General features: G+C 36.5%; 1 pseudogene; it reads right to left on the reverse strand.

Annotated features, from left to right (window-relative positions):
* Positions 1-1,458: 1,458 nt before the first annotated feature.
* The window catches only part of LOC111150976, a 49,214-nt pseudogene continuing 42,080 nt past the window's right edge, over positions 1,459-8,592 (reverse strand).

Genomic DNA, 8,592 nt, shown 5'->3' on the forward strand with positions numbered 1-8,592 from the left:
AAAAGTTCTGCTGTAAGACAGTCTTTCTACGTATATATTAGATACGCTAATGTAAATTTGTAGAGATTCTGCCTACATTCATCAGTCTGTTGCATGCTTCATTCATTCATTTACTGGATGGCAACCATAAACCAAATACTCTTAAATTTTGCACATACAACAGTGAACAGAACTGTCACATTTCTCCCCACATGCTGCTTATATGCTAGTGGAAGGAGCCAGACCTTAAATATGTAAACATGCAAATACATAACATGCCAAATAATGCAAAATTCTATGAAGGCTAGGTAATAAAACTGAGAAAGAGTGATAGGAATTTCTGGAGATGGGCTAAGGAGACTATCTTATTTTGTAGGGGATCATCAGGGAAGTTTCTGTCATACAAAGCGATTTTCGAGTAGAGATCTGAAGAACTAAAGATACAAGCAGATGTCTGTAGGAAAAAAAAAAATGTTCCAGGCAGAAGTCACATCATGTCCTCCCTATGGTGGGAGCAGGTATAGTGTCCTCGAAGACCAGTGTGGAAGCTATTGTTGTAGGGGCAGACTGTGAAAATGGCAGGCAATGGAAGGTGTTCACAGAAAGATAGACTTGTGTCAGTATTATGAATGGCTTTGTGGGCCATTTTGAGGTCATTAAATGTTTTTACAGATCTATACTGTAGAAAAGCTTCAGATTTATAGAATAATTGAGAAAATAATAGAGTTGCTGTATACCTATCCCTCAGTTTCCACCCTTATAAATTTCTTCTATTAGTATAGTATATTTGTTGTAATTATTGAACAGATATTGATATACTATTCTTAACTAAAGTTCAGTTTATTCAGATTTCCTTGTGTTTTTTTTTAAGATTTTATTTATGTATTTTGACAGACAGAGATCACAAGTAGGCAGAGAAGCAGAGAGAGAGAGAGAGGAGGAAGCAGGCTCCCTGCTGAGCAGAGAGCCCGATGTGAGGCTCGATCCCAGGACCCTGGAATCATGACCTGAGCCGAAGGCAGAGGCTTTAACCCACTGAGCCACCCAGGCGCCCCCAGATTTCCTTGGTTTTTACTTGATGTTCTTTCTGCTTATTTGTTTTAGGATTCCAACCAGGATACCCTGTTACATTTAGTTGCCATGTCTCCTTGGGCTCCTGCTAGCTATGTCAATTTCTCAGAACTTTTTACAGTATTTTAAATTATAGTCGTCACCATGCTGCACATTTGATCTCCTGAAGTTATTCATCTTATTACTGGAAGTTTGTACTCTTTGACCAACATCTCCTCAGATATCTCTCATTTTCCATGGTGGTAAAAATTTTGAGGACTATTGCTCAAGTATTTTGAGCATGAACCTCTATTGGTAATTGTGTTTTTTCTCATGAATAGACCACAGTTACATGTTTGGGGGAAGAAGACGATAGAGGTAAAGTGTCCTTTTCATCACATCATTAAAGAAAGCATCATATCAACATGATTAATGACTGTTTATGTTGGCCTTGATTACCCGGCTGAGGTAGCGTTCCTGGTTTGTCCTCTGTACTGTTATTTTTATCTTCTTCCTGTTTCCATACTGTAATCTGACAGAAAATCATTATGTGCAACTTACAGTACCCCTCCCTGATGACCGAATCTGCATACATCACTTGAAATTCTTCTGCATAGGAAATTTTTTTCTCTTCTCTCTCATTTATGTATTTACGTTTTTATAGAAAAAAATTATTAGTGTGGCCTCATGATAAGTATTTTATACTTTGAATCAAATTCCAAAATTTTCTTGCTCAATTTTTTTAGTATTGACTATTTCATGTTCTTTCAGTTGATTCTTAAGCCCTTTTGATGTGCTTCCATCGGTGTTGATATTTTTTGAAGGACTTTTGAGAACCTTTTAAATTTCTGGCACGATAAGACGCTCCAGGTTCATCTTGTGTTGTTTGCAGACCTGGTCCTAGAATCAGCCATTTATACAAGGAGCTCTGGAAATAGGATCTGGATCCTTATTGTGCAAATTCTACTGAAGAGCCATTTCTTTCAGGTTCTTTCATCAAACACATCAAATATATGTGTATAAGCTAACCTGTATATATTTATATAAAAATAAGTATATATATGGACCAAATTATGTATTGTTAATTATCTGAGAACTCCAACTCTAACTTCGGTCTTTTAAAAAATGTTTTCATTTTAAATCCAGTTAGTTAACATAAAGTGTTATATTAGTTTCAGGTGTACAATATAATGATTCAACAATACCATACATCATGACAAGTGTACTCCTTAATCCCCATCACGGTTTAACCCAACCCTCCACCCCATCCCCTCTGGTAACCATCAATTTGTTCTCTATAATTAAGACTTTCTTTCTTTCTTTATGTATTTCTTTCTTCCTTTCTTTCTCTTTTCCTTCCTTCCTTCCTTCCTTTTTTTTTTTTTTTTTTAAATTTTAATCTTTATTTATTTTTTAACAGAGAGAGAACCAACAAGAGAGGGAAGCAGGGATGTGTGGGAGAGGGAGAAGCAGTGGCCGTATCTTGCGGCCAGCCCAGCCCGCCTTGCGGTGCCATAGTCCACCCGAAGGCCTCTTGCCCAGCCAGCGGTTCCGCCCAGCCTTGCCGATGACGCGTTTGTTGTGATCGACGTTGGATACCCGGCCTACTGTTGCGATGCACGTTTCCAGAACCTGCATCTGCCTCTTGGAAGGCAGCTAGATGATGGCCGTCCGATTCACTTTCTGTAGCAGCACACCACACGTCCCTGCGGCTCGGATATACTGGGCCCCCCGGCCTGGCTCACTCTCCACGTTGTCGACAAGGGTCCCCACAGGCAAGGCCCCAAGAGGATGTGTGTCCCCTTCCCGAGCAGCAACTGCCATTTGGCCTGTCCTGTCCCACTGAGCAGGGAGCCTGATGCGGAGCTCCATCCCAGGACCCTGGGATCATGACCTGAACCGAAGGCAGATGCTCAATGACTGAGCCACCCAGGCGCTCCTATTTGGGGCTCTTTTGGTTACCATTTTAGAATTGTTCTACTTCTGTGAAAAATACTATTGGAATTTTGATGGAGATTTCATTAAATGAGTAGATTGCCTTGGGGAATATAGACATATTAATGATATTTATTCTTTAATCCATGAGCACAGATTGTCTTTTCAGTGTGTGTGTGTGTTGTTGTCTCCAATTTCTTTCAACACTGTTTTATAGTTTTTAGAGTACAGGTCTCTCATCTCTTTGGTTGGGTTTATTCCTAGCAATCATATTGTTTTTAGTTAACTGTAAATGGGACTGTTTTCTTAATTTTTCCTTCTGCTGCTTCATTATTAGTATACAGAAATGCAACAGATTTCTGTATATTGATTTTGTATCCTACAGCTTTACCGAATTTGTTTATCAATTCTAGAAATATTTTGGTGGAGAATTTTGGTTTTCTATATAGAGTATCATGTCATCTGCAAACCGTGAGAGTGTGACTTCCTCCTTGCTGATTTGGATGCCTTTTATTTCTTTCTGTTTTCTGATTGCTGTGGTTAGTACTTCCAGTACTACATTGAAAAGAGGTGGTGAGAGTAGACATCCTTGTTTTATTTCTGACCTTAGGGGACAATCTCTCAGTTTTTCCTAATTAAGGATGATGTTAGCTGTGTGTTTTTCATATATGTCATATATGTCTAGATTTTTTTTCTTTTTGTTTGTTTGTTTTGCTTCTTGAAGTGGGTCTATAGTGCCATACACTTCTCTCTTAGACCCCTTTTGTTGCCTTCCAAAGGTTTTGAGGCATTGTGTTTTCATTTCCATTTGTTTCCATGTACTTTTTTATTTCTTCCTTGATTTTCTGCTGACCCATTCACTTAAATTCCATGTATTTGTGGTCTTTCCAGATTCTTTTCTAGTGTTTGACTTCTAGCTTCATAGCTTACAGTGAGAAAAGTTGCATGGTATGACTTCAATCTTCTTGAATTTGTTGAGGCTGGGTTTTGTTGGCTAATATGTGATCTATTCTGGAGAATGTTCCATGAATACTTGACAAGAATGTGTATTCTGCTGTTTTAAGATGGAATATTTGAATATCTTTATTCAAAACATCTGTTCCAGTGTGTCATTCAAAGCCATTGTTTTCTTATTGATTTTTTGTTTAGATGATCTGCCCATTAATATAAGTGGAGTGTTAATGTCCTGTACTATTGCTGTATTATTATCAGTTAGTTTCTTTATGTTTGTTTTTAACTGTTTTATGTATTTGGGTGCTCACATGTTGGGTGCATAAATAATTAGAATTGTTATATTTCTTGACTCTAACTTAGGTCTTATTGATATCGCCAGCTCTAATCCATTGCCTCCAGAGGAACCATTATAGCCTCCTGCTCTTGCTTTTATGTGAATTCCTACTCCAACAGAGTAGGCTGCTTCCTACTATTTGTTATTTAGCTTCCTTTTCCAACTCAGTATATATGTATAGAAGTATCAGAATTGTTAACTGTTACCTTGAAGGGAATAATTTAATTAGCTAGAATACAGTAATTTTATAAATTTCCTTTGCCTTTAGGATTACATGTATCTCCCATTTCCAGAATTACTTAATTCCTTCTTCCAGCCCACACCCACCAACTCACTGAGGTTGTTTCATATATTTGTAAATATAGTGACATCCTTTTGCCATAGTCTGAATTGCTTCTGAGGATCCTCCAACCTCGTAAATGATATATTTTCTTTAATTTGTATACATTAAGGTTCATTCTGTGTTGTGAGCTATAATTGGTTTTAACAAACATAATACCATGTTTCCAACATTATAATATCATGCAAAATAGTTTCATTCCCCTAAAAAAATCTCCTGTTTTTCCCTATTCACTCCTGTTCTTCTCTTTCCACATTCTAAGCCATCTGATGTTTTTTTTTTTTTTTTACCCTTTCTGTACTGTTGCCTTTTCCAGAGTATTAAATAATTGGAATCACCTATCAATATGCATTTTAAGCTTCTCCATGGTTTTTCTTTTTGTGTGTGTGTAGCTTATAGCTCATTTCCTTTTGCTGCTGGATAATAGTCCATTGTAAGGATATATCACTATTTGTTCATGTAATTGTCCACTGAAAGATATTTTGGATGCTTCCAGTTCAGGGCAATTTTGAATAAAGCTGCTCAACATTTTTTTCTAGTTTCCTATGTGGAAATCAGAATTTTAAAACCAATTGGATAGGGGCACCTGGGTGGCTCAGTTGGTTAAGCATCTGACTCTCAATTTAGGCTCCAGTCATGATCTCATGGTAGTGGAATCAAGTTCCATTTTGGGTCCCATGCTTGGTGGTGAGCCTGCTTGGGATTCTCTCTCTCCTCTCCCTCTGCCCCTCTCCCTGGGACCCTCACCTTACTCACTCTTTCAAGTAAATAAATAAATAAGTAAATAAGTCCTTTTTAAAAACCCAATTGCATAAATACCTAGCTGCAAAATTGGTGTGACTATGTTTATCTCTCTAACAAACTACCAAAATATTTCCCAAACTGGCTGAACAACTTTGCATTTTCATGAATGAAAGTTTCCTTGAAACTGGAATTCAGATGTGCTGAAAATTGGCCTTCAACTATGGCTTAGAGAAAGCCCTATAAGATGTTAGAGTCATAAGGTAAAAAGAACCAAGATTTATGGATAAACTCATGGAACAGAGCAACCTCCCTTCCCTGGGATAGTCATCTATTTTGTGAAAGTTTGGGCAGAAAAAATCAATGCCTAGCTTGTTTGGACGACTAAATAGCTTTGTTACAGCACCATACTTTAATTAATAATCAGAATTGGTATTGGAAGTAAATAAAAATATTTTGACACATATTGTTCTGTCATGGCAAATCACTCTCACTGAAATAATGTGGGAGATAGATATCTACAAAGCTGGCGAAAAAAGTTCGAGTATTGGTATTTCTTTTTAATTCCTTCCTGGTTTAGCAAGTTGGTACAAACCAGATTAACGAACCAGAACGCAGAGGGAGGGGAAACCACTTTACTGAGGAGTAGTCTGACTGCATCTGCAATCTAAATTGACTGAGAATCCACTAAAGTTGAGTCTTGCAGGGTTATAAAAGCCAACTGCTTCTGTCCACTGAACAGCAGTTGATAAGATTATGGTGCCTACACATCAATGTGCTTGGATATAAAATGGTAGCCAACCCAGCTGCAAAGATCAGATTATGTATATTGTCTGTTCATTCAGCCCATTTTTTTTCAGATGGCCTTGAGGTAGCTGCCATTAAAATGAGTATAGATATTAGTAAATAAAAGAGAGTCATCCAGGCTTAAGAAATAGTCCAGGTAGAGGTTTGATTGTATTGGAATTTCTTTCACATGGAACTGAATGGAATAAAAATAAATCAGGAGCTTCCTGAGTTTTTGAGGAAATTGTTTTGTCCAAAAAACTTTAACTTCAAAGCCTGCTGTTTTCCAATTCCTGAGACAAAATCTAAGTCTGAAAACCTGACCAACAAGGAGTTTGCTGTTAAAACTCTTCTGCTCTAGGAAAGGCATACTCTTCATTTTTTATTTTAAACATGAGCATAAGGACCATGACAGATCTATCTTAGAGTAGATTCAAGTATCTTTAAAGAAGTTACCCTAACATTGAGAAAGGCAGGCTTCATAATCTATCTGGTAGATTTTGTAAGTGACCAGGAACTTTACTATATCCCATTTCCCCTTTCACATTTAAGATGTTATTGCAGTTAGTTGAAAGGTGGAAGGTGGTAGTTAGGGGTGAATCTTTGTCTGTTGATTTATAGGTCAGAAAATCAGCTGGACTTATATGTAAACCTTTGGGTAAAACTGTGCATCACAGAGGTCAACATGATCAAAACAGAGTAAATAAGGTAGAGAGTAATAGGAAACAAGATGATAATGAGGTAAAGGGTGTGTGGTGCCAATCCCATAAGGCCCCATTTTCAGCTGGCTGAATCCGTGCATGCTCAGCATATCAGTTCCAAAAGACAGGGAGAAATTAATCAACACTTAAAGAGTTAACACTCCAAAAGTCTGCTACAATTGTTCAGGTGTTTAGAATCAGTACTAATCTTACTATGCGAATTATTGTTATTTTGAATATAGAAAACTTCCACTTTCATAGCTGTCTTAATGCAGTAGGTACTTTAAGTTCCAAGTACACTGTTATGTAGTGAGATACATTTACGATATAGAGTTGGAGGGCCAGGGTGCAAGTCCCAATTTTTTTACTTACTAATGCATGAATGAACTTGAACAAATTAATCTTCTAAACTAAATTACTTCATCAAAATGATTGGATAATAATACTACTTATCTCCTTAGATTTGTTGTAAGGATTAATTCATCTCACAATGCCCCCAAGTATATGCTATGAAAAACATTAGTTCCTAGAGATTCCCTTTGGAAAATGTTGAAGTGTTGCATGTTCTTGTTTCCATTGGCAATTCATAGTGAATATTTTTCCCAAAAATAAGTTTTAGAAATTCCTACAGAATATAAGCATGTTTAAATTTATTAACAAACTTTTTTGAAAAATTGGAATACATGAGCTCATAATATTTTTTGAATACATGAATAAATAAATGCTTTATTGTCATGACTCTCAATACCTCTGTTGGCTGCTGGTTCACACACACCTCCCCACCCCCAAACAAATGTTACTGAATCTTTATAGTAATCAAACTATAATGTTTCATCTTCATAGTTACTCTCATCCTGCATATAAATATACTTTGTATTTTGAAATAGTTGAAAAATTCAGTGGCCTACCTCTTGACTTTCTATTAATGTAACATCACACCTCTCCAGTCTAGGGAATATATTCATGGAAAAAAAATAAAAAACAGAAAAACCTCGATCCTAATTGTGCAACAATGACAAACTCAATCCATTTTTTCCTTTTTTAAACCTATTATAATTTTTGTCCATTCTCTAAAATAACAAAATTAAATACGACATGAATTTAAAATTTGAAGATTATATTTTACAGCAAATATAGAACTCAGAGATTAATTTTGGTACTTTAGCTATCAAGTTCCCCAAAGCCTGGTTATTTTACATTCTTGAAAGGAGTATAAGTACAGTATTTCTGCTACTGACTGGAGAAAAAATAATAATTTTAAATTTTGTAACATCATAAATTTTGTCACATATTAAATCTTAAATTCCTAGAAACAGAGAGTTCAGCTACTTTACTTGGAACACTTTAGGCTTGGGTCACTTTTCCACCTACACATAGTTTCCCAAGGATAAGATTCTAAGTCCCCTCATCAATCATCCCTAACATATTTTCTTCATTCGCACATGTCCAATTTACTTTAGGAGTTTATTCTTTTTTTTTTAAGATTTTATTTATTTATTTGACAGAGAGAGATCACAAGCAGGCAGAGAGGCAGGCAGAGAGAGAGGAGGAAGCAGGCTCCCTGCTGAGCAGAGAGCCCACATCCCATTCATTAGCTACACCCTCCTATTTTCCAAATACAGTTGTTTATGTACACAACTGTAGTCGTTCCTTGATTTCATTAATACCTTCATTCTGTTGGTTCTCTCTTTTTTTTTTTTTTTTTTTAAAGGTTATTTATTTATTTGACAGAGAGAGATCACAAGCAGGCAGAGAGGCAGGCAGAGAGAGAG

Source organism: Enhydra lutris, unplaced genomic scaffold (genome assembly GCF_002288905.1).
Source record: "Enhydra lutris kenyoni isolate GAN:26980312 unplaced genomic scaffold, ASM228890v2 scaffoldscaffold25, whole genome shotgun sequence".
In the NCBI taxonomy this organism is placed as follows: domain Eukaryota; kingdom Metazoa; phylum Chordata; class Mammalia; order Carnivora; family Mustelidae; genus Enhydra; species Enhydra lutris.